Source organism: Crocodylus siamensis, chromosome 9, assembly GCF_052110815.1.
Source record: "Crocodylus siamensis isolate JL-2025a chromosome 9, ASM5211081v1, whole genome shotgun sequence".
In the NCBI taxonomy this organism is placed as follows: Eukaryota; Metazoa; Chordata; order Crocodylia; family Crocodylidae; genus Crocodylus; species Crocodylus siamensis.
In genome coordinates, this window is record NC_143403.1 from 24,042,868 (window position 1) to 24,069,994 (window position 27,127).

General features: G+C 43.0%; 1 long non-coding RNA gene across 1 annotated transcript in view; it reads right to left on the reverse strand.

Annotated features, from left to right (window-relative positions):
• Positions 1-4,247: 4,247 nt before the first annotated feature.
• Positions 4,248-27,127, reverse strand: part of LOC149857219 (uncharacterized) — a 154,426-nt gene continuing 131,546 nt past the window's right edge. Inside the window, exons 2-3 of the long non-coding RNA XR_016444251.1 lie at positions 14,666-14,771; positions 4,248-10,733 (exon numbers count right to left, since the gene is read on the reverse strand). This is a non-coding gene — a long non-coding RNA (uncharacterized LOC149857219). The remainder of the gene's footprint in view (positions 10,734-14,665; positions 14,772-27,127) is intronic.

A 27,127-nucleotide genomic window follows, 5' to 3' on the forward strand; every position in this document is an offset into this window, starting at 1 on the left:
TCAAAACTGGCAGCAGCAAAATAAATTTTACCAAAGAAGCATTTGGCCGTCTGTCTTTCTTTTACTTTTAAGTAAATGAACTCACGTTAGTCTTTGTCTTATCACTAGCTCAACATGATGATATATTACAGATATGACATTACTCTAGTAAGTTTTGGCCTGGTCAGCATAAGCAGCCATTATCTATTTTTCAAATCAAATGAAAAGAATAGAAAATAAGACTATTCCTGTGGCTGTCATGAGCCTCACAGTAGATTTTAGCTTCTTTAAAAAGGGAGAGGGAGCTGCTGCTTGGAAGCATGCAGCTACTATTATGATCTAACTGTTATTGTTGCATAATCCTGTAGTCATGCAAGTGAGCTAAATTGCCTGAGCTTTGACACTGAATGGAACAGGATTGACGTTAGAACAGTTTTCCTGAAGAATTAAGCAGATGTAGCATTTGCATTGCAGTAGCATCTTTTGATAGCAATGCATTTGTTAATCTGCTTACAGCCTTAGTTGACTAACACGTTGTAGTATTTTTTTAAGTTAATGTGTTAGTTTTTCATACCTGGGAATATCTATCCAGGCAACACACTGAAGACTGATTCTAATCCAGAAATTCAGCAAACTATCATTGAACACAAAAATGAACTCTTTGTTTCTTACCAGAGGGTTATAGGATCATTCAGGGTCTTTGCATTCTTAGTTAACTAATCCAGATTCCATCTGCACAGAGAGGTAACATTGACTCCACTGGGATTTTTCATTTCACTTTGTACTAGAGCTGCTATGAACTCTAAGGTACAGTACAAACTCTTCAAAGCATATGAGCTGTTGCTTGTGTGCTTATTGCCATTTGCTTGGTATGGGTGCTTTTGATCATAAACCAGAATGCTCCCATCAGGCGCACACTTATAAGTGAGTCTAAAAATGTTTCAAGAGCATGTTGGTGACTTGCCTATAGGAAAGTCAAAGTTAAATTGTTCCCAAGGTGGAATCCAATGAGGCTGCAGGAAAGAAAATGTTTAGAATGAGATCAGTGTGTTACTATTCATTTTCATGAGTGTTAGAAAGATTTCTTTGACCCTTTGAAAAGTATCTCTTAAGATCACTTTATATACTTTTAAGGCATCTCCAACTCTGAGGTACAGGGCACACTGATCATCAGTACTCTACCAGGTCTTCTGTCCTTAGACAGAACTAACAAAATACTGCTCTTACTGAACACTTAACTTCTTTAGCAGAGCTACCATGCCAAGACACTAAGACCTCTCCTTTTCCCTGACCATGAACACATACAGAAAAAAAGAGACTAAGACCCTTCCCTGATTTTAACCAGCTCTTCTCTCCTCAACCATGTGTAAAGGATGGAAAAAATTAACTTCTGACCTATAAGAAAAGAGTATAGTGATTCAGTCTCCCTGGATTATCAGGTCCTTAACTTTAACTTCTCCATCTGGGGATCAGGGTTTGGGTCTGTGCAATTTACAGACGGCCCAAGAGTACAAAAAAGTTGGGGCTTTCTTGGGTACTGAAAAAGGATTGTCACTTACCTTTGAACTGAAGCCCCTGAGGGTGTTAGCAAGTTAAGCCATTACTAGTTGGATTGTTCAATAGACAGAGAGGGTACATCCAGATGAGCACGCATTTGTGTTTCCCTGGGGATAAATAAAAGCGACATATAGTTGTGCCACTGCTACTTGTGCCGGGGGAACACCCCTGCATGCGCACTCTGGCATGTGGCAGATTGCCCCGGGTGGGACAGAGGAAGTCAGCACCTAGGCTAGCCCTACCAGCCTTATCTGGGATCCTGAGGGTTCTTGGGGCTGCAGCATCAGTTAGCCGGAAACACAGAGCCTGGCTGGCAGCCAGAGTGTGTCTCTGGCCAGCCGGGCTCCGCTTTTGAGCAGCACACACTGCAGCCACATGTGCTGCCCCACGTTTTTTTTTGCTGCGATATTTTTATAGATAGTGCGAGTTCCCGGTATCTAATTTTGCCTCCGTGCTGCAGAAGAACACTTTCATGCATGCCATGTGCATTTTGTGGCACCTCATAAGCCTTTAAGGTGCTGCAAAGTACATGTGTGGGCTCATTTGGTTGCACTCGAGACTGTAAAGCAAAGGAGTCACACATCATCCCAGCACATGCAGCCAAAGAGGATCTGCCAAATCAGAATGTATTGAATGTTGGAATCTCTGAGGGCACGCATTTAAATTAAAGTGTTCAAGGCCAGAGAGGAACTCAGGAGGAGATGTGTATTAGTGAAATACTAAAAACAAGCCATTTTAATTACTTTCCTTCCCCAATAGGAAAACATAGACTGAAAAAAAAATTCTCCCCACCTGTATACTTTTTAAATATTTTGAACTTTTTATGTTTGAGAGTCACCAAAAGACAAATTTTGGTCCTGTTTTTCAGAAGCTGCTAATTCTGGGTGCCTCACATTTGGGGTATTAGGCACTTAGTCTGAGCTGGCCAGGTGTCAAAAGCTGAGCAACCCAAATTAAATTCTCTTTTGAACACTTGGGCCTTAATTGGTAGATTTGTGAGCATTATAGAAAGTATTGAGACCATATTTCAAAGATGCCTCGGCCTGCCTCAGCTGGAGCACCCACACTCACTTGTGTCTGCGAAGTGGGATGTTTTGTGCTTGCAGATTTCTCATGATTTTCACTCATATTTTCACATTTCCTGTGATGCAATTTGCAATGCAGATCTTTGCTGCTTGTGCCCTATTTAGGTGTATGTATATGCAAATACACAAAGAGTTTTCATTCAGATTATATTGACTTTTTCAGATTTGCCCGCCCTTTCTTGGTTTATAGTTAGCACAAGACAGAAAGACATCTTACATGTAAACTGTCTCACACAGCTGAAAGCAGAAGTTTTCTCTAGAATTCTTTACGCATGTTTTATGACTATCTATATAAATATATGCAAGAATTTGAGGAAGAACTATGACTTTAACAGCAAGACTGCTGAAAAAGCCAGGATAAGTATGATAAGAATGGGATAGAAAGAGTAGGGAACCAACCCTAAATAAATTCAAAATAAAGAGAACTTTATTTCAGTCCATGCAAATTCTCTTAAAGCTTTTGGGAAGGTAATAGATACTACATGACAAGTGTAGGGAAGTTTTTCAATGGCTTAAAAGCTCTTGGTTGGCAATTCATGCTTCATAACAGTATTCTAATCAACCTAGTTCTTATAACTGTTATTTTCATGTAATAAAACATTTCTATTATTTTGACTTATGAAACTAAAACATGCAAAAGCTTAAGCACTGCATCACTCCAGTGAGGGTGATGACAGGTTGTGATCATTGGAGCTTTCTTCAAGACAATCTCTTGTGGCCTAGTTTAAAAGTTCACATTTCACAATCCTTTGTTCATTTTGTCTGCTATAATCTCAGTTTTATATTATGCTTATTGCCTTGTAATCTAAGAGCCATCCAAACATTAACAATAAGAAGGAAGATTTATGTCTTGTTCTTAACACCAGGAATGTATTGCTTAATTCAATGGTTAGAGGGATTTTTTTTTTGTAAGCAACAAGAACTCATGGGGGAAGGCCAAGTTGTAGACAGGATGTTGCATTTGGTTCTTATGGTTTGATTTTATATGCCTGGAGCCTCTGTGCAACTGAGCTCTGCAGCAAGGAGTCAGCAAACTCCCTGAATCCTTCTTTGCCAAGCTACAGAACTTTATTGCTTTCACACTAAAAGGGCCCATTGAGAGTGATGGGGAGGGACAGCATGTGCCTTTTCATACATTGCTCTAATAGGACAGTGTCTCCCGTGTGACTTTGTTTTTGCATACCAACATTTTCCTTCCTGTGCTTTATTAACATTTATCTGTGCTCATTTGGAGACTTAAAGCTATAAGGGTTATGGATGACTGCAGATATTAAGAACTCTCTACAGATGATGATGTAAACTTAGTTATATGCATAAGTCGGTATATAAAAATGCTGGGGAGAGAATATCTAGGCCCTTTTAGTACAAGAGCAATGGAACTCAGTTGTTTGTGCTGAGGTATATCTGCATAGCTAATGGAAATGTAACAGTGATATTGTGGCTGTGATGGTCCAGAAATTATGCAAGAAGCAAAGATTTCTTAGGGTGATAGCTTTTATTGGATCAACTGTATAGTTGGGATAGAGTTATACAAGCTTTCATATGCAAGCCATTCTTTATTAGGTCTGACCAGAAGAAGCCAAATACAACATAATAAAAAACAGTTTCAAGAAGGGGTGAGAGAAATTGCCAAGAGTAGCAGATACACAATTAGCAAAAGAAAAATAACAGATTATTTGAAGATCAAAGCCTCTCAAAGGGAGGAGGGTAATTATGACCTTTTGGCTAAGGGCAGAAATTACACATAAATCAGTACAAGTGATCAGAAACTGATTGAAATATGTAACACAACAGAAGTTTAATGTACATAAAGAGCTTTCAAAATGGCCAAACTTGGTTGAAGACAAACCAGGATGGATGTAGTATCAGACTTAACTGATTTAGGTTAAATTGGTTTATTGAAGTTCTGTCCCAGATCCCTACCAGATTCAAGTTAACTCACAGTCCCCCAGTATCCCAGGATGCTTTGCACCTTCCCCACAAACCTCCCCCTCACATGGTGGGTAGGATAGCCTTGCCCAAGCTGTCTGCTCCAGCCAAGCATGGAGGTGTGCTCTAGTGCCTCTGGTCCTGGGCCCTCGTAGTACTTCTGACCTGGACCACTGCAGGCACATGGCTGCATTTCTATCATCAAAAGTGAATGTCTGTTCACTTGCTCATTAGTTCAATTCACACAGCTTGAACTAACTTGCCAAGACTGAATCACTTCAGCCTCAGCCTTTTCGACTGTCTGTACTTAGCCTCTCTATGTGGAAAGAATTCAGCAGTCAGGAAAAGTATAATGTGCCATATCATCAATCAATATCTGTGTTCAGTCCTAAATTCTTAGTGTCCAGCCACCTTAAGCCACAAAGTTTGCCTTTTAAAGGTGGTTGGTAGATTTACCTTGAGTACAAGGTCAGAGAGGAAGTAGTTGTTCTTAGAGAAATGTGTTCCTAATAGTGTGTGTACATCTGTCCTTTATTTTTTTTTTTCTGTGAGAGTTCATTCTGGTACATAGTTGATACTTAGTTTTACCCATGCAGTTGCCATGAGGGCACTTGGTGCATTGGATCATGTATAGACACATTTTGGGAGAGGCATATGTAGAAACAATATATTCTGATAGTTTTGTTAAGGAGGGAGTTGATAGTAATGGCAGTGGATATGTGCTGACAGGTTAAGTATTTCTTGCCAACCCAAGGCTTTGTCCCACTTGGTCTGCTGGACAGTGGAGAGTTTGCTTTTGATTATGAGATGGGTGAGGTTAGGGGATTGTTTGAAATCCAGGAGTGGAGAGGCTGTGAATCCTGATCTTTGTCAAATCTAGGCTGTAATTCGTTGGCTCTGGATTTAGGGCCCAGATGCTGGGGGGTGCGGGGGGGGGGGTGCACAACCCTCAGATCGACCAAGATATTTCCATTCAATAATAGGCAAATTTATTGATACACAGTGATAGCAGAAAAGAAAAAATACAAATAACCAAGCCATGATATATGTCTACCAATCCTACAACTATTGTCAGAGTCAAGAAATGTCTGGCCAGGATGCAAGCTTCACATTAAGGCTCTCTAAGGTGTCAGATGTCAGCATGTTAGCAGCCTGGAGGTGGGATGCCGAGGCCCACCCCCACAGGTGCATGCAACAGGCTGATGGTGTTCCCTCTGTCCATGGTGGCCTCAGGGACCCTCCCAGGGGACAAGGATGGGGACCCCTCTTAGGGATACTCTCAGGGAAGAGGACAGGGAAGGGGATGGGGGACCCGGGTCCATTGTTACTCTCAAGTCCCTGCTTTTGTATTCTTTTTCCCTCCTGATAACTCTTCATCCATGGCTATCACTAATTCATCTCTCTGTGTTCGTCATCCTGTTCGCATTCTGTTCCATCAGCAGATGCCAAGACCATCACATGCACACCCCTTCCAAAACAGGATTTTCAGACTCCCCTCTTTGGCCTTGTGAGCTGGTGCCACTCTCTCATGTTATGGAAAAGTGTCATACATGCCCCCAGTTTCTCAGGCTATGTGTTCTTGTTTGCTAAACAACCTGTCTGCTTCTGAAGGCTGAGAAAACTCTGTGTGTGAGACCCATGCTTTTAGAAATTAAGTAACCTCTCCTGCCCATCCTGAACCATTCTAGTGTGTGTGTGTGTGTGTGTGTGTGTGTGTGTGTGTGTGTGTATGTGTGTGTATAAGCCAGTTCCCAAAAAGAAAGCCTTTAAATACCATTTTAAGCCATCATAGTTGTTCAGTGATTCTTCTGATTGGTTCCAGTGTGGGTTGGTAGGTGACCATCAGGGGTGTGCAGTCACAAGAGATTTATTTTTGTATTAGAGCAGGTTAGTGTGGGGTATTTGGATAGCTCTTTCAAATGTGCAATCTATTCCTCTACTGGAGTGTCCTTATTGTATAAAGGCAGACTTTAGGCTGGCCAGGTGGGCATCACGGCGGCTCTTGTCAGACCATAGCTGATAGTATTTATAAGAGGCTTACTGGAGAAACTGGCTGAATAAACCATGGTTGGAGCTTCTACATATAGCTGATTCTGTGTATGTTCATTCAAGCTTTGGTGCTGGCATAGTACTTTCCTGGAAAAAATAGTCAATTATAAGTCACAGATTACTATGTCCATTTCATAGACACGGAAGCTAATACAGAAAGGCAGCATGTTGACAGAAGCCACAGACATAGCCTGTGAGAAGAAGACACACCTAACACAGGGTAAATTAACCCTCACTGAGCTATGGTGGCTAAATGATCTTGGTACCTGACTGAACTGATTTAAAACTGCCTTGGGTGTCTTTGCACTATACTGCAGTTTGTAGGAAGGTCATATGCAGCATCAGAGCTGGGATGAGATTGCTGAAGTCCTGGTTATCAGTCTTGTACTTAGTTTCCTTGATGTTTTAATACATGTCCCAACACTGATCTGTCCCTCAGTGTTCAGAGATCATGTTGTCTGCTCAGCAGAGGGGCTGGATCAACTACAGGGAACCAGCTGAGTAGGAATTAACTGCCCTAGCACTATCTGAAGGAGGTAAGAAGAGAGTGTTCCCTTCAGCCATGAAATGGGCTCCTCCAGTAAAACAATAAGCCATAAGTTTTTAAAAGGACTTCAAGTACTATCCAGAGATGATTATAATAATTATGATAGGAGGGGAATTGTGAATCTATGATCATTAAGAAATTACAGATAAACTTTCAATCATAGTGATCAGACCATACAGTAAAATAAAATGGAATAGTTGTTGTACCTCATTTCCTCTGGGACTTCAGTAGCTTCAAACAAATAGTTTGCACTCTGAGAAAACAGTTATAAAAAGATTGCTTTCAACTGGAAATAGTAGAAATAGTAGTAATTATGCTCTGGGCCAGATAAAGGTATGTAATTAACAGTAAACTGTAAGATGTGTTCAGGGAAGAACATCATATAACATAATAGCATCCCAAAAGGACTCATTATTAGGGGTGTGAAAAACAGGCCATATTCAATTCAGATTCAGATCCAGCCTGAATCAGGGACAGTGATTTGATTTGTTGACTTGGATCACTGTCCCTATTCGATTTGCTCGAATCTGAATCTGAAGATTGTATGCTGATTTAGAGAATCAGTGATTTGGCCATAGACACAACTTTAAATGCTTTTTCTACATACCTCAAGGTACCAGGCATGGCTCATGAATGCTGCGATGGTGGGGCGGATAAAGCATCCCACAGGAGCGTGGGGCGGGCCTCCTGCATGCATGGTGGCGAACCCAGAAGTGGAACCCAGACCAGAACCCGGCTCAGCGATCGGACATGGGGGGACCCCGGATGCCCCCCCAGACCCAGCAGGCACCAGTTGCTGGGGGGGGGGTCCCCCATGTACTCCCCGGCAAACCTGGAAGTGCTTCTGGTCCACTTCCAGGTCCGCTGCTGAGAGTGCTGGTGACTCTCCCCCCCAACGCCCCCCCGCCCCATGCTCCTGTGGGATGCTCCATCTGCCCTAGCTTCTCAGCATTCACAAGCTGCCTGGTACCTTGAGGTATGTAGAAAAAAACATTTAAAGCTGTATCTATGGCCGAATCATTGAATCTCTCTGAATCAATTTGGAGGGTTCTGATTTGATTTGGACAGATTAAAGGGTCTCCTGATTTGATTCAGGTTCAGAGATTTGGCTGCCAAATCAAGCCGAATCACCGCCAAAGCAAATCAGTGACTGAAGCTTTCCACAGCTCTACTCATTATCTGCAACCCTACAGCTCACCTATACAACTCCACATATACTGAACCTTCACAGAAGAAGGAATCACATGACTGAATATTAGCATTAACTCTCTTCCTACTGTCAGTGCACACCACAGCCCTACTGTTTATGGTGGGGCAAATCTACCTGATATGCAAAATTCACGTGCTTTCCAGTGGATCATAGAGACTTAAAGGACCAGTAGCAGTATCCTGCCTGTTTACATTATCTAAATGGGGAGGTTTTTATTTCATGCTCATCTCTACTTACAGAAGCATCATAACACCATAATCATTTAAAACTGAGTTTCTTTTTCATTCCTTCCCTTTCATGATGATTTGATTTCATGTAGTAATTAAGGTTGTATGCAAAAATCATAAACATCAGCACATTACTAATTTTAAAAGCATTTATTCTAAAGAAGCCTATCATATAGTATACATGTTCCACTGTAGATTTTTCTTATTTTGATCTTGCTGCTTTCATTTTTATTTCTAATGATTAAGGTAAGCATTCTAAAACTAATAACAACTGCCTTCTGATCAAATAGGCTGCCACAGATATTCAGGTTCACATATCCAGAAGCCTAAAGTATACACTAGTTCATCAATGTGAATGTACTGGGAAAATGCATGTAGAAAAATCTACAAAGCTAACTAGAAATTTGCCAGTGCAATTACCAAATTTTCTTCAACAATTATAAATGTTTATTTGTGTACATATGTTTAAATTTGGCCAAAATCATTTGGAACTGTAACCCTTTAAGAAGTAATGTCAGTTCATTAAAGCTAGTTTTAAAAAAATCTGGAGGGATTTGGATGCCTAATTTCCATTAAAATCCCTTTCCATCTTTGGAAAATCTCAGTTTAAGCATTTATTGATTCAAACAGAGCAAACAACCACTCAATATCTTTCATGAAAGATATGCTTAGCACTGTAAGTTTTCGATAAAAAAGATGATATTTCTGTGGAACATCACTGATACTTGACTAGTCAGAGCTAGTTATAATTGAATCACTCAGAAGTATTTGGCAACCGAAGTACTGTTTCACTGCTTAGTCTCCTGGTGTAGTAGAAGAAAAACACCCGCTTTATCATTTTGTGTCTATGCATGACTTTACAACCTAGCAGGCAAGAAATATTGTAATATTATCACAATGATCCTTGTCTGTGTGATCCCATTCTGTGTAGTTATCAACCTCTGTGACAGAGGGAATGTGTCATACCATTTGTCTTTGAAAATTATGTTGTGTTTAAAGGATAAACATTAAAATTATACAGGGCAAAAGTAAAAGTAACTTTACAAATCCAGCAATGGGAGTTCTAAACTGAGAGGACAGAAACAGAAGAGACTTCAGGGTAAGTAAAAATTTGTCATCTGACCATAGTCTTGTGGAAGAAGTATAGAACTTCTTAAAAAGGCACAACTTTAGCAAAGTATGTCTGCATGTGATTGGCTGGACAGGGCCAAAGTGGCTTGTTTAAGATGCCACAGTATTTGCCAATGCAAGAATCTAGATTCATCATTCAGTATGATCCTTTTCTCAGTTCCTGCAATGAGTTAGTTTTTATGGGAAGGTACATACTGCTAAAGGAAGGCACATTAAGTCCATTGAAAATACCCCCATTTACTTATTTCTTTGTGTGTAAGAATTTGTAAATTTTATTAAATGAAAAATCTTGCAGGGAACATAATATCCATATTATGTGGCATGTCCTGCTGTGGCATTGCTTTGTTAAAAGAATGCAGCAGAGTCATGGCGATAATACCCTTTGTCTTCATTATAAGACTCTCTGTTACAACACTCTTTGTGAAGTAAGGCCATTTACCTTGGATCCAAACCACATTTAATCTCATTACATTTGCTGTCATTATAGTAACATCTTTATTCCACTTGAAAGATTTTAAAGCTCTGGAGGATGCTATTACGTGAGAGCAGAATATGCTTTATTGAATAGGATCCTGTGTAAATTCCAGATATGATCATGTCATCCATTTTTATGAGTCTACTCAGATGATCCTGGGATAATGCAGCAATTGTGAATCTAATAGCTAAAGTGGGGGAGCAGGGGGTGGGGATCATAAAATGAATACAAATTTTCCTCTGTGTTTTAGTAAGAAAAGGACTTAAAAGTACTGCATAAAAAGCTTGATACAAAAAGGAACTACTGCACAGAGTGGTAAAAGCTTTTTCAAAATTAAAACATGCATACATATAAATGCTAACACTAGAAATTAAAGTAAATTAAATTAAATTTCAAGACAGGAATTACATCATTCCAACTTATTTTCCTTAAAGAACTCAATATTTCAGAGATTATAGTGATTTTTGAGTGAGTGCAGCAGCAAAATTCACAATACTGGATTGAACGAGATTCTTTGTCCTGAAGAAATCAATGATATGCTGCCCTGCAAGAGATAAAGACGAGAGTGGAAAGTTTTAAGTCAAAAGGAAAATGTTGAATCAAGTTACATTAAAAAAGAACAAACCTGTTACAATTTAATGGTGCAGAGTATTAGTTGTACAACTGAAATCTTGCAAGCTGTAATTGTAATTGATATGCCTATTTTCTTGTCATTTTCAAAGACATCTGCTCTCATTCAATTTCCATGCTTCCAATTCACTAATAGTCATTGTCTCCTTATATTTATTATTCTCAGATCATTGTCTTCTGCCCTGTATCTGTTAATGTTCTGTTCATTTACTAAATATCAAGTAATCTCTAATGCAATTTTTGGTATAATGGGCTCTCTTTCCGCACCTCCTTATATTTATTTCCCCCAAAAAATTTAGGCTTGTAATTTGATGTTCATCTACTCCTTCACCCTCTTCTGTAAATGGAATATCTACAGAGGTGGCTTTTTTAAGATGGCATTTTAATCTAAACTAGAGCATGATAGTAGAGCAGTTAAGTCATCTTTCGACAGCTCAAGGAGAATGAATAGGAAACTTGCTCTGGGCTTGTGTCAAATGCTGCACCTTGTCAACCAAGTGGTAAATGGGTGCCTGACCATTCAAGATGGGGAGTGAAAGGTGGCTGGACATGACAATAGCTACATGACCTTCATGTATGTAATTGGCTGTAGAGATTGGTGTACCTTTACTATTCTGGGCCAACTAATTGTTTAGCTCAGAAATAACTTTGATCAGTTTTATTATTATTATTATTATTTTAGTTTAAGGGAGCACCACAGAGACATAGTCAGCCTTTAGATTAGTGTTGTGCTGGGCATGTGCCAGCAAACATGCCTACAACAGAAAACTTATGGAGGTACCCAGTGCTGCAGTAAGGATGGCACATTACATCCTTTTAAAGTATAGTACAGCAAGAGTTGGCATTCTGTGCTTCACTAGGGTACTCCACTCTGGCACTTCGTAGTTCAGCTCTATGAAGTTCAGCATGTTGTAAACATGCTGTAAAAGTCTATTCTAAAGAACTTCAGAATGATAATATAGTTCTTCCTGCTCCAGGCTTCTGATGGATAATTGTAGCAGAGCTTTGTTACAAGGTGGATTAGTTTCCCCAGGTTTATACTAGACAGTAAAATAAAGGGCTACAAAGAATTATTAGATTATAAGATTTGTTTTATGAAAACAAGCAGAATTGCTTGATGTGTGTCTGGAAAAGGCATACTTCAAGTACTAGGCAGGACCATGCTGACAAATAGCTTTATTCAGTAACTGAAGGACAAGTTATTGGTTCTTGCCTTTGGTCAGTGAACAATATTGTACAACTTTGTCATTTATTATGGTAGATTTCATTAGATGTGTTGTTATATGCTACCGATAAAATTTTATGTACTGGTATGAAATAAAATTATACTTTATCAGATTATGTCTCTCTGCCTTTAAGTATCTGAGAAGGGTCAACAGAGATTTGCTAGGTACTGGACCTCTTAATGAGTAAAGAACCACAAGTTTGAGAAAGTTAGAACTAATTTTGTCTGATGTTTATGTTTAAGCTGCATCATCCATTGCCAATCCTAAGACTCACCCAAGGGAAATGCATGCCTCAGTTGGTAAAAAAATAAGAAATCATCATAAAACCTGCTAGACTTGTAGAGATGGCAGCTGCAAATTTGACCTTGTCTTTATAGTTCTGTATACACTTTCATTACAAATCAAAAGGGCTGGGTAACTGTAGGCATGTCTACACATGTAATAAATGCACCTGAATTTTCTGTTCCAAAAACAAGGCTTATTAAACCACTCCCTACACCTACACCTACACATGCGCCTCTGTTGGAAGCAAATTAAGCCCAACAGGAGTAGACCACTCTAGGGCTGCTCCTGTCCTGCTCTGCCCCCCTGCAGCAGCCAGGGGGAGCTCCAGGCTCCCCTGAGTGCCAGCTCCAGACTGATGGGGCAGAGGGGCTTAGCTCCAAGCTCTGAAGGGGGACAGGAATCAACTCTGCCCCAGCCAGAGGGAAGATTAAGCTGGCCCCAAATGGGGGGGAGGGGGAGGGGAAGGGAGGAGAGCTGTCCTGGCTACCAAGTGTGGTAAGGCACTGTGTGTGCCTGCCACTTTAAGGCCCTGGAGCTGGCAGCTACCAGGTGCCTAATGAGGGCAGCCATTTTAGGTTCAGGGCTCCCCATCTAAACAAGGCAGTTTGGCTGCTGGAGGTCAGGCAATAACACTGCAGTGTGTTTAGGCAATAACACTGCAGTGTGGCCAGAGGGCTGCTGAGTTTCATCTGGAGGTAAGAGAGGAGCTGTAGGGGATGGTAAGGAGGCTCCTGGTCCTGCGTATGACCTAAAACTGCACTTGCTGGGAGTGGGTGGCCTGGTGGGGCTCCCAGTGGTGCACGGGCCCCCAGGAAATACCAGGCCAGTGATCGCCCCGGTGAAAGGCAGGTTGGGGTGCCATAACCCCTAGGCCCCACTTTTGGGTGGGTCGCATTCCATCGGAGGTAGTCGTGGAAGTGCCAGCCCCAAGGAGGAGAGTGGGGAGTCAGGGCCTGCAGGGGTTTGAAACCCCAAGATGGAGAGACTTGGGGTCAGGTATGGCTATGGCCACCCGAGCCTACCTGAGGAGGGAAGCGCCAAGACCCCTAGTATGAGAAGGCACCACAATGGGAAGCCCCCAGTGTGAGAAGGGGCCGCAATGGGAAGCCCCCAATGTGAGAAGGGGCCGCAATGGGAAGCCCCCAGTGTGAGAAGGGGCCGCGATGGGAAGCCCAAGTGTGAGGGGGCAGTGTGAGGTGGAATCCAGTGAGGGAGGAATGGGGGGCTCAGCTAGAGAGCGAAAGCTCAGTCCTGACCCCAGTAAGTCCTCCACTGTTGGGAGGCCAGATGTGGGTCAAAAACATTGCACAATGACCTGCTGCCCCGGGGGGGGAGTGAGAGTCCCCTGTGAGATCCTGAGGCACCTGTCATGGTGTGAGGTACCCCAGCTCCCCACGTCCGTGAAGGAGGACCCAGAGAGGGGGACCCCAGGGAAAATGAGGGTTATACATCTAGGCCTGTCGGAGCTTCCCCTGACTGGCCCAGGTGGGGGCCAGGATCAGGAAGGTCAGAAGGGCTAGGGAGCCCACCAAGAGGGGTGCCCAAGAGCCAGGGGCCTGAGGTTCTGACTGGCCTGGGGGTGGGCCAGGGCTAGAGGAGTCGAAGGTCCTAGTTGAAGGGACCACACCTGAAGGAAAACCAGTAGCAGGGAGATACAGCCCAGTATGACGGCGGCAGAGTCCACCTGAAGGGAGGAACCCAGATAGGGTCCTACAGTAGGATTCTGGGGCTCATCATGTGGGACTGAGGCATATGAGAACATCATGGTGTCATCTGGGCCCAGAGGGTGGACCCTTGGAGGGAGTGAGGAGCTAGAGACTCTGATCAATCGAGAGAGTACCCTCGACTGGCCCATGCTGTGCCCAGGACCAGACTGGTCAAAAGGGCCAGGGGCCCACTGCAAGGGACGCCTGAGAGCTGAGGGCCAGGGGTTCTGACTGGCCTGAAGGTAGACCAGGGCTAGTAGCCAAAGGTCCCAGGAGGGGACCATGCCCGAATAGGGAAAATGGTTTCAGGGAGCTATATTGCCTGTATGAAGATGGATGAGGCTGCCTGATGAAGGGATTTTAGGTTGGGATTCAATTAGGAGGATTTTGGGGCCCGGTGTCATCTGCGAGGCTTGGACTGCAGTGTAGGGGAGTAATGGAGCTGCAGATAGTGCCTCCTGGCATCAAGGCAGAAAATGGGCAGCCTCCTGCTTAACATCTAATTAATCAATTAATTAAGATCAAGGCATGGCAGGCAAGAAAGTGCGTGGTTAGCCCAGAAACAGGTGGGCGAGCCATGCAGAGATCGGGCCCGAGCAGGCCCCCTGTTACACCAGGCAGCTGCCTACCAGTTATATGAAGATCAGGAGGGATCCAAAGCAGCTTCAGTAGACTCCCATAATCAATATCACATATACAGTCTACAGATTTTATGCCTTTTGGTTCAGCATATGCCTAGGAGAAGAAAAAAGAAAAACTTTAATAGGTTATCTTAAAGAGCAGGGGCAGATATAAGGGAGCACAGTGATGATGTTGTATCCCTCCCCACTTTGATTACTGGCCCAAACAAAGTTTAAAGCCAACTGTCTGGCAGTGGCAGCAACATTCCTATTCAGGCACCAGTGAGAGAACTAATTAACTTCATGGCTCATTATAATTTATCAGATTTCTTTTAAACTGTTAATTCCACCGGTGTTAACAATGTTCTTTCCTTTTAAATGGCAGTGATCCATTGGATCAAGCCAGCCATTTTTCTCCAATACTTCTGTAACTGTTCCTAGTAATGTAGATCCTATTTCACAGACCTGCAGACTGGTTTTAACTCTATCTAAAAACATTAATTCAGGTGTGGATATAATTTTGAATGAGTGCAGATTCTATATGTGGGATTAGTGTGCCTGAATAAACTCTGGCACAGTTTGCACTGTGCAATGCTCCTGGGGCAGCATTTACACACATACCTGGGACCACAACATGTGAGTCAGGGCAGCACAGCCCCAGCTGTCAGAGGGTTTGGAAAGTCATCCTGCCAACCCAGAGCTGCTCTGCCCTGGCTCAACATGCTGTGGAGGGGCTGGCTGAGGCATGAGGATGCTCGAGAGTGGGACTAGCTAGCAGGCAACCCCAGCACTGTTGCACACTTGTGCTCAAGCCAGCCCTGTCACTATCTACATGTGTGTTGCAGCAAAGTAAATAACTCTGCATAAGATAGTACTATATGGTAGAGTTAATTTGTTTACTCTGGCTTAATCAGGGAGCACATGTATGCTTTACTGTGGAGCTAATTAGTCAACTCTGAAGTAAAGCACATGTGTAGATGACCCCAGTGAAGCATGAGATGCACTGCTGAGATGCTCAAGAAGGCTTGATTTTGTTTTATGAATCTGGTAAAAGACATGTAAATTTAATTCCAAAGACTACAGAACTAATTACACATCTTTTTTTTATTTTTACTTGGTATGTTGTGTTTTTATACGTATCGTATGAGATAATAAATGAATGTATATTCCTATAAAGTTATATTAGTTTTTGCTTCAGTCTTAAAATGAATAATACAGCTTTGGGCCCCTAGCTTACTGGTAAAGCTTCAAGTTTCTTTTTAACTGGAGAAAAATGTTTTGTGTTATATGTGATGAGGCACTGCAGGATCTGCACCCCTCTTTTTAAAATCCCAAATAACCCTTGCCCCATGGTTTCCTTCAGAGTGGCTCCATTGGTAGCTGAGGTTCCTCCATCCTATGCCACAGATGAGCAGATGGTCAGGAGTTTCTCCATATCTTGTCTTGTCTCCTCACAGCTCTCCTAGATGATGGACCTAAGCCATTGCTATGTTCCTGGGGCTATATTAACCCTGGGTTACTGCTCTCTTGAGAACAGTGGATCATCTACCTTAAATGATAGACCCCTCAGCATTTCCCTTGCTTCTTTTATCCTCCTGGGACCAGCCCCTGCAGGAGATCCCTCAAGAATTTATGGTGTACATGTCTGGTAAGACTACTCTATATCCTTTTAATAATTAAAGCATTTCATCTGGGGAGCTCTGTGCCCATAGAGTGGACAGGGATGTGCTTGTAGAAGAGCAGAAATTCCTCATATAGTTATTTTCCCCTGGAAAAAACTTTTAAATGAGAAGTTCTTCTCTTCCTGGAAAAGGCATTAAGCTTGTCTTCGGTGAAATCTTTCGGTTGACATTTTTTTGTTGTTGTTGTAGATCAAAATGTAAGGCCCCTTACATTGCATTGGCCCTGAAAAGAATTACTTGAATCAATATTACCGGTATAGTTCATATGCATTTTTAATAACTTCTAAATGTTTAATTTAGTTTGCCAGTGGTGCTTCATTAAACAGTCTTGCTCTATAATTAAGCTAATGACTCTATTGCTTTCCTCTTTTCTGATGAACCACAAAAACAATATCACTTTCTTGTATCCCTACTCAAACATACCCTGTTTTCTACTCTGAAAATTAGGACCGTTAGATCTTATATACTTCTCCACCATGTTGTTATGGTCAAGTCTAAATGAATAAGGCTGTTCTCCTGTGATCCAGATGTCAAGCAGTTCATTTTATTTTCTGTTACCAAAAATATGCTGTGTTTCTTTTTCCCAGGGCATAATACCAAAACAAACCTGGCATTATTTGCCAAGAACTCCTCATTTGTCAGGAAGCATTCGTTCTGGAAAACTGAGTTGTGCTGATTCCGTAATTTTAAACTTCATGTAGGCTAACAATATTGGGAATGATTCTCTTGGAAGAGAAGCTCTAAATTATGTAATCAGTCCTTTGATAGGATCCCTATTAGTAGCCACACCTAGGGGGAGACATTTGGCCTAAACATTATCATATTTAAAATACTTCTATTAATAAAGCCATGCCTTATGAAGAGTGTACATTTCATGGATTTGATCTTAAAGCAGATACATCCTTACAGAGAAGGTCTGTAATTATGATGAGAATTTTCCTTAAAATAGAAAAATAAATTCTTCTGAGAGAATATTTATAAAGTTAGGGCCCCCATTACTTGTTAAGACCCATTTATTGTCATTTTCTCTCCCAAATGAATTTTAATTCAGCAATCTGAGAGATTTTGCAAAATGAATCATTTACTTGATCCTGTGAATACATTCTCCTTGCTAAAGAAGAAATCAATAAGAGAGAACAATTGATGAGAGGGAGAGAGCCTGTTTCCTGTGTTCTAAGAACACTGCTGTCCATTGACAAATGGTAGAGTATTTTACAATTGGTTTGTAGTATATTTCAAGGAGAAAGATGCAGAAAAGACTGATTAGGTTTTCTCAGCAGAGCACTTCGATATATGATGTAGGAGATGATTTACCCCACCACCTCCTCCTCCTTAGTTTCTTTTATCTAGAATTAGTTCCTAAAAAACAGTTCCATCATTTGGCTTTAGAATGTGGAAATTAATTAACCTCAGTGATCTGTATTCCAATGATCTGGAAAGTACATCCTCTACTACCTAGCATTTTTCTTATAGAGGCATTTGGGAATCAGTGGCCTGGTGCATGAATGAACATGTCTCCCACTAACAGCTGATCCCTGTGTTTCTTAAAGATAAAGACTTGACCATCACTAATCAGATTATCCTCTAGGTTCTATAGCAAAGGCCTGTATTTTGGATGGAGAAGATCCAGAGCTTGATCTAATCTGATAACCTTGAGCCTTATCTACACTGGTGAAGTATCCTTCCTAAAGTCTCTGAGGTAGACCAACGCCAGAGCAAAAATAGGAACAGACAAAGAATGGGATCAGAAGGAGCTGTGCATCAGCTGGCCCTTAGACCTATATATATTGGGGAACCTCCTACCCAGGATGCTGACTAAGCCAATCATGTTGGGCTCCTTCTTATAAATTTTCAGTGGATGTGAAATTGCTCAGCTTCTGACTCAGAGTTATCAGCACTGGAAGCAATCTGTGCTCCAGGGTGTTCCTGCTTTACAAGCATCTAAAACCATTTACAGGACGTTTGCCTTTCAGCAGACTTTTAATACCCAGTTGAGTTCCAGTGCTGATTCAAACACCATGAAATAGTTTGACTTGGTGCTGTGAGGCTGTGTACCAAGGGCCTTCTGGTCTTTCCCAGAATCCATTGTTGTGGTATCAGTACCACTGCAATGTTGAATTCTGACACCATGACCTCTTCTCTCGCAAGCTGTTGTAAGTGTCTGGGGCCTTGTAGATTAGTTTCTTAATGCTATATAAATCTGTGATGGGGAGCCTGGGTATATTCCAAGGATAACTTATTTTATTTATAGCTCTTTCTCCTGATTATGTTCAGGCATTCCATGATAAGTATGAGCCTAATCCAACTCTGTCAAGTGAATAAAGAATTTCCATTGGAGATCAGTTATAAGCAATGGGATATATTAGCTGTTATTAATATAATTAAGCTTCTAAAATTGCATGGCAAAAACTGCTGTTCTGTGACACATTTTTGGCACATACCCAATTTCTGTTTTCATCATAAGAATTACTCACATTGTGGACATCGCCCTGTACTCAAATATGAAATAGATATGGTCCAGCCAACACTTTTTGGACTGATAGAAAGTGAATCACAATGCAAAACAAAGAAGGGCTCATTTGTCCTTCACCTGTGTTAGTTACTCTGACGGACTACAGGTTTTATTATACTATATCTGTGCTAACTGTATTCATGTTTTAATTCATGTTTTATCTGACTCAGTTTACTTCTTTAACCTGTGCACAGAGAATGAAGGATTATGTATCAGGACTGGCTACCTGCAGGAGGAGACATGTGCCAACACAATCTTGAATAGCTTCATTCAATAATGATGAGGTGCCAGACACCCAGAAAGTGTCCAGAGGAGAGATATATGACAATGGGAAAGCAGGTTGGAAACAAGGAGCCTGGCAGTTCCTAGCCAGAAAAGTTGGAGACTGACAGAAGATGAGAGACTTTGGGGAGGTGAAGAAACTTGTCGGGGTAAACCGAACAGAATGAATTGGGCCCCAAGGTCACGGTGGGCTGGGGTGGCAATCAGATATGGACAGGTGGGATTATTGGCGTGGAGTTCAGAGGAGGAGACTCACAGCGGGTATAAACAAGGGGAGTTTTTATTGAACGTATGCTTAGTAGAGCGCAGGTGAGATATTCTTCAGTTACAGTATTAACAACAGAGAACAACAAAGGGGTCTGTTGGCCCACGAGGTTCACTGACAGGGCAAGCCTGTTGGATAAGTCCCAGGGCTGGTCAACAGCTCATAAACAGGGTAAACAGACAAACAGAACTGTAACACATAGGTCAATAACCGGGGTCGTGACACCAGTCCAATGGACAAACGGATGGTCGATGATGAAAGCCGAGGTCAAAAACCAGGTAAGTAGAGTCACGTTGAGGTACTGAGGGTGATCCGGAGGAGAAGTTAAGGCCAAAGCAAAAACAGTCCAGTAACCAGAGAATCGTGAATATAAGGAGAATCCAAATCGTAGTCAAGGATGGCGAGAAGTCAATCGAAAGCTGAATAATCAAAGCCGCAATCACTATCCATTAAGGACACAGAGTGCCAAATCGAGGGAGGAGATCAATAGGCCTAAGGGCCTGACTGAGAGACAGTCCCTGGAGCACCAGCCTCTGTCTCCAGCTAACACGATCTCCCCCCGAGGGAGGGGCTCACTGAACTTTTATCTGAATTTAGTGGCCAATCAGAACGCTCTCTGCAGAGAAATTTCTAGTCAGATTACCTCATGTCAGGTTCTGACTGAGCATGCTTTCAGAAGCTGACACAATCTGAGCATGCGTCTGTGGGGAAAGTAGGTCAACAATGATTGACAGGTCCACAGGTCACCCAGGGGGCACGGGCTGGGTGAGCCTTGGAACTTTCCACTCACAGTATCCAATATGCATGTCAGTCCCAATCTTCTGTGTTGGCAGCATCTAATCAAAATTTTGCTCTAACAAAACTAAGTATCTTTGGGCATGCTCAGGATTGTGTGGGCTGGACTTGGGATGGAGGAACTGCTTAACCCCTTTTGGAGGGGACAGAAAACCTTTGGTTGGCTGGCCTTTGCCCCAATAAATAACTTTAATGAAGAGACTGCTGTGTTGCTTGGAACTGTAGGTTGCCCTGGGTTACCCCAAGAGGCGGTGAAATCCCATTTCAAGAGTGGGACTAGATGCTAGCTCCTTCAGTCTGAGCCACAGAGAACCAGGGAGGGTGGGAGACCAAAAAAACAGGGTCTCAGAGTGGAAAGGCGCTTGGGCTCCCCACTTACACTAGAAGCCAAGCCTGGGCTGGTTTCTCGGTGTGACAGAACACCTTTTTGGGTGTTTGTCACTTTAAGGGCTGGAGCAGGGAGCTGGCCAGGTGGCTGATGACAGTGGCCATTCTGGAGAGCTCTGTTATAAGAGCAGAGCAGTGTGAGATCAGTGAGTAGGGAGGAAACATTGCTCTGCTAAGTTCTGTCTCATCTCAGAGGTAAGGGTATGACCTAAAACTGCACCCTGCCAGGATAGGGAGGCCTGGTGGGCCACCCAAATACCAGGACCAAGAGCCTACCTGGTATAAGGTGGGTTGGGGTGCCTAAGCCCACTTCCCTACTAATTTACTGTGCAGTAAAACATCACCATCTACATCCTGCACTGGCTGAGACCCACAGGAGGAGGGCACTCCTACATACCTCCCAGCATTACCTGTGAGTTCCCTGAGCTGCCAGAGATTACTGAGCACAGCTGAGCATGCAGGCTACCCCTGACTGGCTGCCAGGAATGGAAAGCATGACCCCAATCCCCTGCCATGTCACCACAGACCCTCCTGTACACCCTACCGTGAGCCTTTGAGGAGAGCCCCAGAGCAAGTGCCCTCCCTCATGAATTGCATGTGCCTCTGTCCCAAGTGGTCCACACCCTGCTGTAGTGCCCCAGCACCCATGCCCAAGCATGCAGATTGAGGATCTGTGGTGCGTCCTGCTTGTCATCCTGCACAACTCTCAAAGGAGGCTGCAGGACATAATCCAGGAGCTGGTTGCCATGAGATGCAGCTTCCTGCCCTCACGCCAGCAACCAACCACACCACTCAGGGCCACCTACAGGCATCCTGTACTGGGCCGCTGACTTCCAGCCAGGGTGCCATGAATGCTGGGGTGCTCTGGCACCACCACCAGACCATCGAGTACTAGTTCTGGGCCCATGACACCAGCACCGACTGGTGGGAACAGATTGTCCTAGACACCTGGGATGACAAACAGTGGGTCTAGACCATCCACATATGCTTGGCCACCTTCATAAACGTGCCTGGACACCATCCCCCCCCCCCCCCCCACACACACACACACTCCCTCAAGGGGTTCACACTGGGATGTAGGGGAATGCAGCACAAGTGATGTGCCTCAGTTTGCAATGTTGTAGTTGCCAGACTTTTCTTGTTTTTAATAAAGAACATTTGATGAACATTGCCTTTATCATCACTTGGTCCCTCTTCACATTGATGCAGACCTGACTCTAGTGCCCAGGTCCCAGGGCTCATGCAGGGAACACAAATGTCTTCCTTTCCCTCACTGCCTGCCTGAGGCTTATAGATGGCTAGAGGCAGGGCTGGGAAGAGAACTGTGCTTGCTCAGTGTTGGAACAGCCCAGGGGCAGGGCCTGCTACTTGCTTGATCAGAGCAGCTGAGCATGGGCTGAGTGCTAGTGCACCTCCCTACAAGGGGGGCAGGGCCAAGAAGTAGGCTAGGATGCCAGAGGACAGCAATTTAACTTGAATCAATAGTGAAAGAGTACAGAAGTTTGAGGTATCACTCTAACTTAAATTGATCTGAATTGAACATACTTCACACCAGGTCTGTCTGAGATCACTTATGCCATTTTTAGGCCAATCTATGTGCACCAAACGTCTGTATGGTTATGGGTTTAAATTGATCTACATTCACTTAGACCAGTCTAAGTGTAATGTCTGTATATGCCCTCAGTTACATGGCCTGGAGTAGCTGTGTGGTATTTAGTGGAATTACTCCCTATCTACTGCTGCTTGATTCAGAACAGCATTTAGTTTTACATAAGGTATGGACAATGAGATGAAATATGCTTCCACTGTATCAGGTAAAATTCTCCTTTCAATTACTTCTGTGCCGCCTCATTGATATAAGAGCAGGCTAGCTGAGAACTGAGGGAAGAATTCAGTCCACTGGTTGTATAACACTAAAATGCCCATGAATAATTCATTCACCTGCACCTTGCCAAGTGAGATGCAAAGTATGCCCACAGGCACTAAGACTGGTATATGTTAAGAGTATAGAGAATAAGCACTATGGTTCTTGTTTCTATTGCTTTAATAAACAATAAATTAGCAAAAGCCAATATAATATTATTTTCCTCTAATCACAGCCTGTTTCATGTTGAGTAGCTTCTCTACTGTAAAATCTCTAGTCCCAAAGCTTCTATCTGATGGAGTGGTTGTAGAACGATCATAAATAAATGTGCTTGGAGTCCAGCTTGAGGAATCATTAAACAATTTTCTTCAACCTTTAAGGTAGCCAAGTAGCAAAATAATTAACTGTTCAAATTGAGAAACATTGAAAGAATCTGCAACAAGGCCTCTATTTTTTGCATCCACCACTTTAAGTACCCCAACTATTTTTGCCTGCTCTTTTTCATCCACAGGCATCAGTGATAGGCTGATTTAGAATCTCTTGGATTTGTAGTTTAAAATAAACTAAAAATCCAAGTATTACTAATTCTCATATGAAGGAGAGGAAGGGTTAGTATATATACAACAAATGAAAATCCAACGGGCTGAAGGAAATAGTGACAGTGCAGGGCCAGGCACAGGCATGGGTGAACTAGGTGGCCACCCAGGGTCCAGACAGAAAGGGGGCCCAAAAATGGTAATTTTTTTTATCAATATCATTATATCTGGCAAAGGGTGGCTCAATGCTAAAAGTTCACCTGGGGCCGCCAAAAGTCTAGGTACAGTGCTGTCCCAATGTTTCAGTAACTGATGCTCTCCCGCCTGGTCAAGGCTAAACCAAGATAAAGTTTGGAACACTGCACTGCTGAAAGTGCTGACTCTCAGAGGAGACAGGGCATGCATAGACGAAACAATATTTCCCATTTGCACAACCCAGGATTTCCCACCACTCTAGAGTCCATTTAACACCTTAAACTAACTACTCAGAGATGTGTTAAGTTGTGGTACTCTCCAGTTACGCTGCTCCAACTGTGGATTTGTTCGTGCAAACAGCCAGAGACTCCAAAGACTTCTAATTAATCCCCTTCACCACAAGGGGGCATTGTGTTCTCGCCTTTAGCCAGTAGGTCCCTCTGTTTGTTCTTTTTTACCCTCCTTCACTCCTTCCTCCTCCCTCCTCCCTTGCAGCATGCAGTTCAGGTTGCAACAGGTCTGCTCAGACCAATTATTATTTTAAACTGGGAGAGGCCAATAATCCCTTAATTTTCTACCTCTCTTAATTGTTCTGCCCCCTCCTGCCACCTGTAACGTATGTCCTCCCCCAAACCTATCCTATCCTCCTGCTCCCCCCATGTATCCTCCACCTGTAACCCCCACGCCTCCCATAGTGTGCTGCCACTTCAGTGGACAAAGCTCCTTATGACAGCTGTAGCATCACCATAATGGTAAGTTTTTTGCAAGTAATTTGAATCTTTGGAGTGAGTGGTTACATGACTTCCTTCAATATTGCGAACCTTCAAGGTCAGCGTGGGGATGCTGTGCTTGAGGAGGCTTTATGGAGTTATGACATACTGGAAAGAGTTGCAAAGAGTTGCAAGGTAGACTGTTATCATAGGGAGGGAGGGAAGTCAATTGCTTGTTAAGTGCTGACTAGGGTGCAGTGCAGCCAGCATTTGTTTTAAGAAAAAAAGGACTAAAGAACCCCACCCCCAGGAGCAAGCAGGCAAAAGTTCTCCATCCATAGGTCTCCCAGGGCCTTTAGCAAGTCTTTAAAGACTTTAGTAAGTCTTTAATACATTATAATGCATTTCATATGCATGGTCACTGAGGGGGTTGGGGTTAATGCCTTCTGCCATAGCCCCAAAACAACTTCTTTTTTTCCTGAGTTTTTTCTTTCCAGGATGTACTGTTATGGGAAGTGCAATGCAAAAATCATTTTCTTTTCAATGCTTTGTTTGCAATGTAATTTTTTCTTTACAAAATCCTGCATGCAGAACCTTTTGGAGCCAGGTTTGCAGACCGTCCCTCCCACCCTCCCCACCCCCCGGCCATCTGCAACCCAATCCCCGCCTGGAGACAGCTCATCAGATTTTGTTCAGGATTGCTTTGTCCTCCCTTGCCATATCTCAGCCCTTCTCAAATGACAGGGAGAAGGTGAGAGGGAAACAAGGAGCAGCTCTCCTAAGGCAGCCCAGGGTAATCTCCTCAGCTACCTCTAGACCTCTTCAGAATCAAGTGTATTCAAAGAAAGCATCATTGTGAGAGAACTTCTTTTCATCCGAACTCAGGAAATTTATAATAACTCCTTCTCCTACTCTAGGTAATGGTATATCCTCATCAGATGTGTCTCAGCTAAGCAGAGAGCTGCTAATAAGCCAAGACCAGAATTTCAAAGAGAGATGATGACCGCACAACTTTTATGGAGTCATAGCATTACTGAAAAGTTGCAGAATGGACTGTTATCAGAGGGAGGGAGGTCAAATGCTTGGCAAGTGCCAGTGTGCAGTCAGCATTTCTTCAAGAAAGAAGACTAAACAAATCTACCCACAAAACTTAGGGAGGGAGCCTCAGGTGGGGGCCCCCAGGCATGGTCAGCTGGCTGGCTGAGTTGTACAGCCCCACTCAAGTGGCTGGCTAAGTTGGGCCATGCTAATCTCCGTTACATTGTACCTTTGGAATTTTTGCTAGCTACAAAGCTTATGTAGGGAGGGAGGGCCCCCCTCAGGTGGTAGGGGGGGACTTTCTACTTTCTGTTATCCTTATTTATTTAAACGACATTTTGTTATTTAAACTACTTTCTGTTATCCTTGTTCATGTAAAATATTCCTTCCTTCCTCAAGTCAGAAAAGAAACTGAAGGAGGCAGAAGCCTCAAGGAGATAGAGTGGTGGGTGGGTGTCAGAAGACATGTACTCCAGTCCAAATTTGCTGAGACATGGCCAATAACCAGGAGGAGGGCAAGAAGACTATGAAATGGGCCTGCACAGCTTGTGCAAATTGAACTAATGCTTGGGCCAAAGCTAGTGAAGAAATCTCAGCTTCCTTTGTGGCCAGCAATGATTTGAAAGTTACTAGGGAGCAATGAAGAGGTGTAAGGCAGAGGTGGGTGAGTGAGGCAAAGAGCCCACAGGCCTGGGCCTACTACCCAGACCTAGGAGGTCTTGGCCAGCAACCAAGAAGAAAACCTCTGCAATTCAGAAAAGAAACTCAAGCCTCAGCTTCCTTTGTAGAAGGCCTCACCTGCGCCCCAAGCCCTCTGCAGCAATGAATGAAATGCACTTGCAGAACTTGTCCAGCTTGTGCTGATGCAGGACATGGCCAATAACCAGGAGGAGAGTGAGAAGACTCTATGAAATGGGCCTGCAGAGTTTGTGCAAATTGAGCTGATGCTCAGGCCAAAGCAACTTCAGAAGCCTCAGCTTCTGCCACTGCAGTGCTCATAGCTCAGGACCACAGCTTGCTTTGTCAATTCAAAAGTTACAAAGGTGCAACAGAGAGATGTAAGGCAGAGGTGGGCAAGTGGGGTGAAGAGCCCACAGGCCTGGGCCTACTACCCAGGAGGGAATTTAGCAGAGGTGTTGGCCAGCAACCAAAAAGAACTTCCTAGCCACAGGTGTGGAGGCTAATCCTCTAATTACAATTCCATAATATGCTCTTTAGCAAACAGGGCCAGCAACCAGGAGGAGGGCTAGAATAATATGACGTGGATCTGCAGAACTTGTGCAACTCTTACCATACTCAAACTGATGCTCGGGCCAGAGCCTGTGAAGAAAGCCTCCACAATGCAAGTAGTACACAGAAGTGAAGCCTCATCAGTACTTGTGGCCAGCAACCAGGCGGAGGAAGTAAAACAAGTTCAGTAAGGGTAGTATGTAAAGCAGAAGAGTATACATTTCTTCTCCACAGGAATAGAGGGACCTAGGGAGGAGCTTGAATCAGGAGGTGGGCATTTGCACCCCCACTTCCCTCCTGCCCCCATGGAAAGAGGCAGGGAGGGCTCATAATCACCTGCCTTATGCTCACTATCTGCTTTCTCATCATAAGGAACCAAACTGTAATTATAAATCTATATAACATAAGTCTATATCATACATTGACTATATATATATATAGTGGAGAGCAAGGATGTGTGTGTTATGTGCAGGGTGATAAGGTAGATCTACCTGCTTTAAAATGCTATGATAAGGAATTGAACCCTTACAATTATTATTGACCATTTATAAATCATCATTAATACTATTACTACAAACTCTTATTAATATATTACTATTGGAATTAATAGTATTATTGACTCCTATTATCAGTATTACCTGTTATTATATTATAAGTCTATATAAGTCAGGATGAGAGTCAACTATAATTATAATGCATAATAGTTAAGTTGTTGAGAGAATCCTGAGGGAAGTGTCATCCTCTTCATCTTCTCTTTCATCCTTTCTCTTTCTGCCTCTTGTCACACCAACAGGGATCAATGAGCCTGCGGCTAGCAGTGGAACAGGATCTAAAAACTGGAGGGAGGGAGGATAGAAAGAGCACTGGAATTTGTATTGGTGCCTCCTGTGGAGCTCGCATACCTTCCTTCAAGCCCATAAAATTCCACCAGCCCCATTTACAATGAATTTGAACGAAACAATTCATCCCCCCGAC